This window comes from Nerophis ophidion, linkage group LG19 (assembly GCF_033978795.1).
Source record: "Nerophis ophidion isolate RoL-2023_Sa linkage group LG19, RoL_Noph_v1.0, whole genome shotgun sequence".
Taxonomy (NCBI): Eukaryota; Metazoa; Chordata; class Actinopteri; order Syngnathiformes; family Syngnathidae; genus Nerophis; species Nerophis ophidion.
In genome coordinates, this window is record NC_084629.1 from 30,381,408 (window position 1) to 30,394,331 (window position 12,924).

The window sequence follows — 12,924 nt, forward strand, 5'->3', positions numbered from 1 at the left end:
TCAGACTAGTGTTTTTGCAGTCGGTCCATAAAAACAGTGTTAATGTCATGTAGAAGCTCGTCAGGTAGCCATTTTTCAGTGAATTTCTTAAAAACAACAGAGCTCCACCATGCTGAGGATCCTTGCCCCACAGTTTTGCAGCAGCTTGTCTTATAGAGGCTCTTTGAGGCGCATGTTCCTAAAAACAGCAGAACTCGCCTATCATGTAAAGGCTCTGAGCATCATTTTCAGAGCTGCTTCCTAAAAACAGCTGAGCATTACTATCATGCAACGGATCCTTGCCTCAGTTCTTCAGCAGATCCCTCTTGTTTACATAGAGGCTCTTTGAACGGCCTTTTTGCGGGAGTTTCCTAAAAACAGCAAAGTATTCCTGTCATGAAGAGGATCATCGCCTCAAAGTTTTGCAGCGAATTCCTACAAAAGGCAGCGCATTCCAGTCATATTGTGGATCACACACTAGTGTTTTTGCATTAGGTCCTTCAAAACAGTGTTAATGTCATGTAAAGGCTCATTAGGTAGCCATTTTCAGTGAATATCTTAACAACAGAGCACTGCCGTGCTGAGGATCCTTGCTTCACAGTTTTGCAGCAGCTTGTCTAATAGAGGCTCTTTGAGGCACATTTTCCTAACAACAGCAGAGCACGCGTGTTATGTAAAGGCTCCTTGAGCATCATTTTCAGAGCTGCTTCCTAAAAACAGCTAAGCGTTAATATCATGCAACAGATCCTTGCCTCAGTTCTTCAGCATTTCCCTCCTGTTTACATAGAGGCTCTTTGAACGGCCTTTTTGCGGGAGCTTCCTAACAACAGCAGAGCCCTCCTGTCATGCAGTGGATCTTTGCAGTTTTGCAGCCAATTCCTACAAAAGGTAGCGCATTCCAGTCATATTGTGGATCACACACTAGTGTTTTTGCATTAGGTCCTTCCAAACAGTGTTAATGTCATGTAAAGGCTCATTAGGTAGCCATTTTTCAGTGAATATCTTAAAAACAACAGAGCACTGCCGTGCTGAGAATCTTTGCCCCACAGTTTTGCAGCAAATCCCTAAAAACGGCAGTGCATTCCAGTCGTATTGAGGATCACAGTGTTTTTCAGTAGGTCTTTAAAAACAGTGTTCATGTCATGTAAAGGCTCGTTAGGTAGCCATGTTTCAGCGGATTCCTAAAAACAACAGCTCCGCCATGCTGAGGATCCTTGCCCCACAGTTTTTCAGCAAATCCCTAAAAACGGCATTGCATTCCAGTCATATTGAGGATCACAGTGTTTTTCAGTAGGTCCTTAAAAACAGTGTTCATGTCATGTAGAGGCTCGTTAGGTAGCCATGTTTTAGCGGATTCCTAAAAACAACAGCTCCGCCATGCTGAGGATCCTTGCCCCACAGTTTTGCAGCAAATCCCTAAAAACGTCAGCACATTCCAGTCATATTGTGGATCACAGACTACTGTTTTTGCAGTTGGTCCATGAAAACAGTGTTCATGTCATGTAGAGGCTCGTTAGGTAGCCATTTTTCAGTGAATTTCTTAAAAACAACAGAGCACCGCCATGCTGAGGATCCTTGCTGAACAGTTTTGCAGCAGCTTGTGTAATAGAGGCTCTTTGAGGTGCATTTTCCTAACAACAGCAGAGCACGCGTGTTATGTAAAGGCTCTTTGAGCATCATTTTCAGAGTTGCTTCCTAAAAACAGCTAAGCATTAATATCATGCAACGGATCCTCGCCTCACAGTTGAGCAGATCCCTCCTGTTATATAGAGGCTCTTAGAACGGCCTTTTCACGGAGCTTCCTAAAAACAGAGCCCTCCTGCCTCGCAGATGATCGATGCCTTGCAGTTTTACAACATATTCCTAAAAACAAAAGAGCGGTTTGTGTTCTCTCCTGTTTTCATGCCGAGTGGAGTTAAAAACTCTCATCTGGCAGTTTGTCGACTGGAACGTTTCCTCCATGACTGCAATTGCGACACACTGTCCAATAATTGCAACGGTGATATTTTTACGAGCACTCTTGACCTTTGAAAACAAATAAGGCTTTGGCAATGCCGCAATAATAACAATAATAAAAAACAAAACACCTTTCGAGTCAACAACACCCTTTAATCCGTTCGTCCTTGCCTGGCTTTGGTGGAGAAAGCCAAGAGAATCTGGGTGAGGTGTCAGGCCAATGTGTTGCCTGCAAACAAAAGCTGCCCTGTCCATCCAGACCCAGATGTTCCTTATTGATCCCCCTGTGGATATGGCTGAATGTAACCGCTCCAGAATGTCCCCCCCTACTCTTCCCCCCGCCCCACCGCCCACCATCCGCTTGCTCCATAGCTGTGCTTGCTCACACTCGTGCGGTTACAGTCAGCATGTGTACGACACAGCGTGCTTGCAATGGTCCCTCAGGTAAGGCGCAGAGGGCTGCTTCCGCTCTCTACCAACTTCCACCTCCTCCGAAAGGTAAAGCGGCGCCACGGAGGAAAGCGCTTGCCATAAACCTTTCCGGGAGACGAGCCGACGACGCGTTGCCAAGGCGTCAGGAGTCAGAGGACGGGGAGGGAAAGCGGGGGGGTTGAAGTCAAAGTGGGGCAGGAAAGGAAAATGGCAAAGACAAAGAAAAGTGAGAGAAGGAAAATGAGGTGGTAGTAGAAGGTGGCGGGGGGTCTGGGGTCTCATCGTCATGGCCAAGACCTTTGACAGCCTCTCAGGAATAACAAAAACCTGTGTGCAGTCTGTAGACTCATGTTGTTCATTGGTTTTCCTCGACTCCATCGCATGCTCATGTGGGCGTTAGTAGATTTTCTATCAAATATGAAGTAATATATTCTTCTAAGCCTACTCCATAGTCTTGATTGTGTTACCTTGAGGGAGTTTTTCCTTGCCTCCATCGGCAAAGTGCTTATCAGGGCTGTGAATCTTTGGGTGTCCCACGATTCGATTCAATATCGATTCTTGGGGTCATGCTTCGATAATATATCGATTTTTTCGATTCAATGCTCGATTCAAAAACAATATTTTTCCGATTCAAAACGATTCTGTATTCATTCAATACATAAGATTTCAGCAGGATCTACCCCAGTCTGCTGATATGCTAGCAGAGTAGTAGATTAAAAAAAAAAAAAAAAGCTTGTACAATTGTAAAGGACAATGTTTTATCAACTGATTGCAAAAATGTAAATTTGTTTTAACTATTAAACAAACTAAAAATATGACTTATTTTATCTTTGTGAAAACATTGGACACAGTGTGTTGTCAAGCTTATGAGATGCGATGCAAGTGTAAGCCACTGTGACACTATTGTTATTTCTTATTATTTTTATAAATGTTTAATGATAATGTCAATGAGGGATTTTTAATCACTGCTATGCTGAAATTAGTACTAATATTGATACTGTTGTTGATAATATTCATTTTTGTTTCACTACTTTTGGTTTGTTCTGTGTCGTGTTTGTGTCTCCTCTCAATTGCTCTGTTTATTGCAGTTCTGAGTGTTGCTGGGTCAGGTCTGGTTTTAGAGTTGGATTGCATTGTTATGATATTGCTGTGTAGAGGTTTGTTGGATTGATAAAAAAAAAAAATGTAAAAATAAAAAATAAAAATAAAAATACATTTTTTAAAAATGAGAATCGATTCTGAATCGCACAAGGTAAACGACTCAATTCGTATTTGAATCAAATTTTTCCCACACCCCTAGTGCTTATCATTGTTTATTTTATGTATGAGGTATTGTATGGTTCGAGTATTGTATGAGGTACTGTATGGTTCGAGACCTACTCAATAGTCTTGGTCATCATCAATGTTTCTTCCTTAGATGTAGTTCTTCCTTGCCTCCGTCGCCAAAGTGCTTGTTATTGTTGATTTACTGTAGCGTAAGAGGTTTAGTTTGGTTCTACACTCGCTCAATAGTCTTGGTTATGTTTGAGACTTCTTTTGTAGAGGAGAATCTTATTTGCCTCGGTCGCCAAAGTCCTTGTTATAGTTCATTTTCTGTAGCGTATTAGGTATTGTATGGTTCTAGGCTCGCCCAATAGTCTTGGTTATGTTTGAGGCTTCTTTTGTAGAGGAAAATCTTATTTGCCTCGGTCGCCAAAGTCCTTGTTATAGTTCATTTTCTGTAGTGTATATTGTATGGTTCTAGAATCGCTCAATAGTGTTGGTTGTGTTTGAGGCTTCTTTTGTAGAGGAGAATCTTATTTGCCTCGGTCGCCAAAGTCCTTGTTATAGTTCATTTTCTGTAGCGTATGAGGTATTATGGTTCTAGGCTCGCCCAATAGTCTTGGTTATGTTTGAGGCTTCTTTTGTAGAGGAAAATCTTCTTTGCCTCTGTCGCCAAAGTCCTTGTTATTGTTCATTTTCTGTAACGTATGAAGTATATTATGGTTCTAGAATCGCTCAATAGTGTTGGGTATGTTTAAGGCTTCTTTTGTAGAGGAAAATCTTGTTTGCCTCTGTCGCCAAAATCCTTGTTATAGTTCATGTTCTGTAGCATATGAGGTATTGTATGGTTCTAGACTCGTTCAATAGTCTTGGTTATGTTTCAATCTTCTTTTGTAGAGGGAAATCTTTGTCTATGTCGCCAAAGTCCTTATTATTCATTCTCTGTAGCATATGAAGTATTGTATGGTTCTAAACTCGCTCAATAGTCTTGGTTATGTTAGAGGCTTCTTTTGAAGAGGAAAATCTTCTTTGCCTCTGTCGCCAAAGTCCTTGTTATTGTTCGATTTCTGTAGCCTATGAGGTATTGTATGGTTCTAGACTCGCTCAATTGTCTTGGTTATGTTTGAGGCTTATTTTGTAGAGGAACATCTTTGCCTCTGACACATAAGTTCTTGTTATTGTTAATTTTCTTTATCGTACGAGGTATTGTATGGTTCTCAGCCCGCTCAATAGTGATGGTTATATTTAAGGCTTCTTTCATAGAAGGAGCTTTTCTTTGTGTCTGCCACAAAAGTGCTTGTTACTAATGAATGAGGTATTGTGTTGTTCGAGAACCACTCAATAGTCTTGGTTAGCGTCAAGGTTTCTTTCTTGGATGTAGTTCTTCCTTGCTTCTGTTGCTAGAGTGCTTGTTATTGTTCATTTTCTGTCATGTATGAGATATTGTATGGTTCTAGACTCGCTTAATAGTCTTGGTTATGTTTGAGGCTTTTTCTGTAGAGGGAGTTTTTATTTTCCTCCGTCGCCAGAGTGCTTATAATTTGGAGGTATGAGGTATTGTACGTGGTTCCAGACCGACTCAGTGGTCTCGGTTATCGTCAAGGTTTCTTCCTTAGAGGTATTCTTCTTGCCTCTGTCGCCAAAGAGCTTGGTATTGTTTTTTTTCTGTGATATATGAGGTGACGTACGGTTTGACACCCGCACAGTAGTCTCAATAGTTTGAGATGTCTTATGTAGTGGGAGTTTTTCTTTGTCTCCGTTGCCAAAGTGCTTGCTGTTGATCATTATCTATATTGTATGAGGCATTGTATGGTTCTGGACCCACTGAATAGTCTTGGTTATGTTTGAGGTTTCTTTCTTAGAGGTAGTTCTTCCTTGACTCTGTCGTCAAAGTGCTTGGTATTGTTTATATACTGTAAGCTAAGCGGTAGATAATGGTTGTATATCACCCCATTGTCTCAATTTTGTTTGGGGTTTTTCCTTGACTCTGTCGCCCAAATGCTTGCTCATGTTAGTTTTTTTCAATATACTACGTAATGTATGGTTTAAGACTTTCTCCATGATTCAAGTTTTCTCTTTTATTGGTTGTTTTTTTCCTCGCCGAAATGCTTTAGTGCGTTCCTTTTTAGTAATGTTTGAGGTAATGTACGGTTAGTCAGTACTCGCTCATGTAATCAAGAGGTAATCAATTGTGTGCGTAGTTTCTTACCTCGAGGAAGTTTTTCCTTGTCTCTGTTGCCAATTATAATTTATATTCAAGCTAATGCAGGGTTGATGCACTGCTCCGTAGTGTTTCTGTTCAAGGTTTCTTCACCAAGGTGCTTGTTCATGCGGACTCAATTATCGTTCTAGACCTTCTCCGTAGTCTCAGTTCTCGTCAAGATTTTAGGGATCTTCCTGAGAGGGAGTTTTTCCTTGTCTCTGTCGTCAAAGTGATTGTTTGTGTTATTTTAATGTATTAAGTCAGGGGTGTAAAACTGTTATTTTTTTGAGGGCCACAATAGAGTTATTGCTGCCCTCAGAGGGTCACTTGTCTGCCTATAATATATGAATTTGCCTTTGCGTTGGATTATTATAAAAAAATAAAAATTATAAATTCCTGGACTATAAAATATAAAATCTGCAGATTTGCTTTCATGCTTTAAAGAGTTCTTATTTTTGTTTGTTTTCCCCCTCCCTGAGCTGTGTTAATTTAATTGGCTGAAATGTCAAAATTGGCAGGCTCTGTCAAAAAAAAAACCTGGCAAGTCACCAGGATTTTAAGGTAAAATATATAGGGTTTTTTTTACAGCACATTACTGTAAATTGCAAAACAGTATGTTGTAGTCGTAATGATTTGTGCAGTCCTTTGAGACATTTGTGATTTGGGGCTATATAAATAAACATTGATTGATTGATTGATTGATTTTACAGACAAAAACTGACAGCTTAGTGAATTTAGAGAATTTTACTGTGAAATATTATAGTGTGTGTTTTTTACAACATTCATCTATCCATTTTCTACCGCTTGACCCTCTTGGGGTCGTGGGGCATACTGTATTACTGTCAATGGAAAAACAGTACCACTGTTTTTTTTGTTTTTGTTTTTTTTTAATTATGGCAACCGAGCTGTATGATGTTTTGTTTTTTTTACCGTAAAAGAATGTGGTATTGTTTTTCCATTTACAGTCATACATAGGGCAGTGAATCTTTGGGTGTCCCACGATTCGATTCAATATCGATTCTTGGGGTCACGATTCGATAATATATCGATTTTTTCCATTTGATTCGATTCTCGATTCAAAAACGATATTTTTCCGATTCAAAACGATTCTGTATTCATTCAATACGGATTTCAGCAGGATCTACCCCAGTCTGCTGACATGCTAGCAGAGTAGTAGATGTTTGAAAAAAAAAAGCTTTTATAATTGTAAAGGACAATGTTTTATCAACTGATTGCAATAAAGTAAATTTGTTTTAACTATTAAACAAACCAAAAATATGACTTATTTTATCTTTGTGAAAATATTGGACACAGTGTGTTGTCAAGCTTATGAGATGCGATGCAAGTGTAAGCCACTGTGACACTATTGTTCTTTTTTATTATTTTTATAAATGTCTAATGATAATGTCAGTCAGGGATTTTTAATCACTGCTATGCTGAAATTAAAATTAATATTGATACTGTTGTTGATAATATTCATTTTTGTTTCATTACTTTTGGTTTGTTCTGTGTCGCGTTTGTGTCTCTCAATTGCTCTGTTTATTGCAGTTCTGAGTGTTGCTGGGTCAGGTTTGGTTTTGGAATTGGATTGCATTGTTATGGTATTGCTGTGTAGTGGTTTGTTGGATTGATTTAAAAAAAAAAAAAAATTTAATTAAAAAAAATCATTTTTTTAAAAATGAGAATCGATTCTGAATCGCACAACATAAACGATTCGTATTCGAATAGATTTTTTCCCACACCCCTAGTCATACATCATAAAAACAACCGTAGATTTTACGACATAATTTTACCAGAAAAAACAGTGATGGATTTTTTTTCAATTTACAGTAATGTGATTTAAAAACATAGGAAACATTATCATAACATATATTGCAATTTTTTACAGTGTATAATTTGATGGGTATCTTCTGGAATCATAAGCAAGCCAAGCAGATATTCAAGTTTTTATTTTTATTTTGACAAACAAAATTGTTTGGGAAAGCGTACGATAATATAATGTTGCAATATTGGATAATATTAAAGTTTAAAAAGGTATGCAATTTCACACATATTTTATTCCGTCAAAATGAAAAGAACAAATACATTTAGTAAGAAAATGTTGGGTCTTTTTTTCATTTATCTGTATTTATTCATTATTATTAGTTTTTTTTTATGTTTTAAAAATAAGGTACTTATTGACACAGATTATTTCCAGACTTTCGGGGGCCATATTAAATGATATGGTGGGCGAGATCTGGCTCATTGAGCCTTGAGTCTGACACATGTGTATTTAGTCATGTAATATTGATGCTTTTATCCATAGAGGGACTTTTAATTGTGTAATATATGGTGATCCAGACTAGTGTTGTCCCGATACCAATAATTTGGTACCGGTAGTAAAATTATTTTGATACTTTACTAAATAAAGGGGACCACAATAAATTGCATTATTGGCTTTATTTTAACAAAACATCTCAGCATACATTAAACATGTTTATTATTGCAAGTTTGTCCTTAAATAAAATTGTGAACTTACAAGACAACTTGTCTTTTAGTAGTAAGTCAACAAACAAAGGCTCCTAATTTAGTCTGCTGACATACGCAGCAACATATTGTGTCATTTTCCATTCTATTATTTAGTCAACAATAATAAGGACAAGTGGTACAGCATTAATTATTAATCCACTTGGTCATATACTGCAGGGGTCTCAAACTCAATTCACTTGGGAGCCAATGGACGCAGTCTGGGTGAGGCTGGGCCGCAAGAAAATATTTAAAAAAAAAATGTTGCATACTCCTCAGCATGTCTAGTTGTAAAATGACGTTTCAAATTGTATCCCTTGTGCACCACAACTTTCTCTGTTCAAATAAGACACGTCGGGGTGCCCCTGTGCTCAACAAAGACATAGTGCATCTCCCACTTTTCCTGGAATTGTCTTTGCTTATCACTAACCTTTGTCTTCACTGCAGGCTTTGAAAAAGACATGTTTGGGGTTGTGGAATATTTTTGTATTAAGCCGACGCACGGAGAATAATGTTATTTTCCCAAAGTATGTTGTTCCGCTTTTCCTCCCTAGAGCAACACGGCGGTCGGCAAGTAATCGCCGGCAAAGTACCTGGATAGCAAGCGCAAAAAAGTGACGGCTACCAGAGTGCTATAGAAATATATGTAGTGTTCATCGTGTGAGGCAATACAAATCAAACAATAAAAAAAACTAATAACGGTTTGTTTTGGTCCAGGTTATCGGAGACTGTTATTACTGACGGACAGGTGTCGCGGTGTGACTGCAGCCAATTACGTAAGAAAACCCTCGTCTCCATGGCAACGTCTCTGTCGCTTTCACTCATTTGCTGCTTTTCCACTAATGCAGGGGTAGGCAACCCAGAACGTTGAAAGAGCCATTTTGGAGCCAAATAACACAACGCTGACAATCGCCATTCATATAAAACTCGCAAAATAACGTCTCACGAGCCGCAATTGGCCTGGGGGCCGCGTGTCTGAGACCCCTGATTTACTGTTATTATCTGCTTACTTTCTTTTTTGACATGTTCTATCTACACTTCTGTTAAAATGTAATAATCACTTATTCTTCTGTTGTTTGATACTTTACATTAGTTTTGATTGATACCACAAATTTGGGTATCCATCCGATACCAAGTCGTTACAGGATCATACATTGGTCTTATTCCAAGTCCTCATGTGTCCAGGGACATATTTCCTGAGTTTATAAACATTCATCCGTTTTCTACCGCTTGTCCCTTTTGGGGTCGCGGGGGGCACTGGTGCCTATCTCAGCTACAATCGGGCGGAAGGCGGGGTACAACCTGGACAAGACGCCACCTCATCACAGGGCCAACACAGATAGACAACATTCACACTCACATTCACACACTAGGGCCAATTTAGTGTTGCCAATCAACCTATCCCCAGGTGCATGTCTTTAGAGGTGGAAGGAAGCCGGAGTACCCGGAGGGAACCCACACAGCCACGGGGAGAACATGCAAACTCCACACAGAAAGATCCCGAGCCCGGTATTGAAGCTAGGACTACTCAAGACGTTCGTATTGTGAGGCAGACGCACTAACCCCTCTGCCACCGTGGTGCCCAGTTTATAAACATAATATACATTTAAAAAAGAACAAAAGAAGATGTTGAAATATCGACTAGATACGCTCTTGTACTTGGTATCATTACAGTGGATGTCAGGTGTAGATCCACCATTGGGGTTTGTTTACATTTTGACGCCGGTGACCGACGGTGTGTAGTGAAGCACAATTAGCTATTCCTCGTCCTGCAGTATTAATGATACTTGTATGAAAGTTACTTTGTCGCCATGGAGGCGAGGATTACTGATTTAGAAGTAGTCTTAAAATGTCTTAAAACACCTTTTCCTGAGGTCATCTCAGTGTTAGAACTTTACCTTTTTCGTTAGTTTTTAAGCCCAAATGCGTCCGTTCGCACTTTTCTGTCCACACACTGTGTCTGCTTGTAAGTACTCCGTGTGTGTGCGCCGCCGAACATGCTCATCTGCTCACAAACCAGCAATGACACGACGGGGGCGGGGTGGTGGACCGGTACTTTTCAGAGGCAGTATAGTACCGAACATGATTCATTAGTATCGCGGTACAAATTATACGAATACCGGTATGCTTTATAACCCTATTCCAGACTTTTTGAGGCCAAAAAAAGCATAACGCATGCCCAGAATCAATCTTATGATGCTACAGTTGTGATCAAAATTATTCAACCCCCACACAATTTTGGTGTTTTAGCAAGTTGGACATTTATTCCGTATTTTGTTTATAGTCATATCAAATAAAGATGTGTCAAATAGACAAATGCAACTTCAATTGTAACACTGTATTTTACAAAATACCAAAAAAGGACATTTTTCTTAATATCTCATTGACAAAATTATTCAACACCTTGAAGGTCATAACTCTTAAGAACAGAATTTGAATAAGGTCTTTTCAATCAGGTGTTGAAAACACCTGTAGATGGGATTAGAACCATAACGAGCAACAATTAAACTGATTGAAAAAGACTGTGACACTCAGCTTCTTGTAGATGGTCAATGGTGTATTTGCAACATGGTGAAGTCCAGGGAGTGGTCAAAGAAGTCAAGAGAGGAGGTAATTTCTCTTCAGAAGAAAGGATATGGATATAAGAAAATAGCAAAAACATTACACATTCCAAGAGACAGAGTTGGGAGCATAATTTGCAAGTTTAAAGATAAAGGCACAGTGGAAACAATACCTGGGCGTGGTAGAAAGAGGATGCTGTGTGCGTACAGTGGGGAAAAAAAAACCCGGGTAACAGCTGAGGAACTACAACAGGACATTGCAGAGGGGGGAACGCAGGTTTCGTCCCAGACAATAAGGCGCGCACTACGGGATGAAGGCCTCCATGCCAGAACTCCCAGGCGCACCCCACTTCTGACTACCAGGCACAAGAAAAAAATAGACTCCAGTATGCCAAAAATCATCTGGACAAACCCCAAAGGTTTTGGGAAACTGTTCTATGGAGGGATGAGACAAAACTGGAACTCTTTGGGCCTATGAATCAACGTTATGTCTGGAGGAGAAAAAATGAAGCTTACAAAGAGAAGAACACCTTGCCTACTGTTAAGCATGGTGGGGGGTCAATCATGCTCTGGGGCTGTTTCTCTGCCTCAGGGACAGGGAATGTCCAGTGCGTTCAAGGCATTATGAATTCTATTTCCTAGCAGGATATATTAGCTGCAAATGTCATGAAGTCAGTGACTAAGCTGAGGCTTGGGAGACGTTGGACCTTCCAACAGGACAACGATCCCAAGCATACCTCCGAATCAACATCAGAGTGGTTGCAGAAGAAGGGCTGGAAGACTCTGGAGTGGCCTTCACAGTCGCCAGACCTAAATCCTATAGAAAAGCTGTGGTGGGACTTGAAGAAGGCAGTTGCAGCACACAAGCCCAAGAATATGAATGAACTGGAGGCCTTTGCCCAAGAGGAATGGGCTAAAATGCCTGTAGATGGTTGCAAGAAGCTTGTGTCCGGTTATGTATCACGTTTGAAGGATGTCATTACTGCCAAAGGGTGTTCTACTAAGTACTAAAGATGCATGTAACTAGGGGGTTGAATCATTTTGTCAATGAGATATTAAGAAAAATGTCCTCTTTTGGTATTTTGTAAAATACAGTGTTACAATTGAAGTTGCATTTGTCTATTTGACACATCTTTATTTGCTATGACTATAAACAAAATACGGAATAAATGTCCAACTTGCTAAAACACCAAAATTGTGCAGGGGTTGAATAATTTTGATCACAACTGTATACTGTAGAAGTAAGGTCTTGTATGATGGGCTTGAACTCGGAAGTTTTGTGCGACTTTAGTGGCTTATTTTAAATGTCATGTTTTAAATGGCATTTTTAATTATGAGTATACCAGCACCATTACGGAGAATCCTTTTCAGTTCTTGTACTGGATATGCTGTACCTAATAAAGGGGCTTATTTGATGTGAATGCGATGTACGGTTTAATCTTTTGTGCACTTCAGGCGCCCTTTAGCGGGTCTGCATGTGCTCCAATGTGCGGGTGGGGGTTCGGGGGTGGGGGGGTGTTGGAAAAATAACACTTCTGGAATGCCCCCCGCAGAGCTAAGACTTGAGGATTGGATGTGTGTTTATGGGAGCGTTTTGGCAGGAAGAGGCACGGTCCCGCTCGTGAATAATGGAACGACGGCGGCGGAATGCGGGGAGAACATCCTGAGTCAAGCGGGAGGCGATGCCGGGGTCGTAGGAGGAGCGAGACTTACATAAAAGGACACTTTTTGGAAGAAAAAAAAAAAACGGATAAACGTCTACATCTGACAGAACGCAACATGGCTGCCTGGATTGTTCCTTTCACACCCTAATTAGAAGACCATGTCCTAAGGAACATCTCACAAGCAAGCCGGTGAGTCACTCCTCGCTCGCTGACAGCCCGAATGTGAGAGCCTCAACTGTGGCGGCGTTTGTCGGTAGGTTGGTGGGTGGGGTGTGGGGGGGTAATAGCGGTGAATACGCCGCTGTGAGTCTTCCTTCCCCAGGCTGCGCATTAGGCCGGATGCCATGCACCTTCGCCCACA

General features: G+C 40.2%; 1 long non-coding RNA gene across 1 annotated transcript in view; it reads left to right on the forward strand.

The window, feature by feature from the left end:
- Positions 1-12,924, forward strand: part of LOC133538287 (uncharacterized) — a 256,247-nt gene that overhangs the window by 179,480 nt on the left and 63,843 nt on the right. The gene's annotated exons all lie outside the window — the stretch shown is intronic.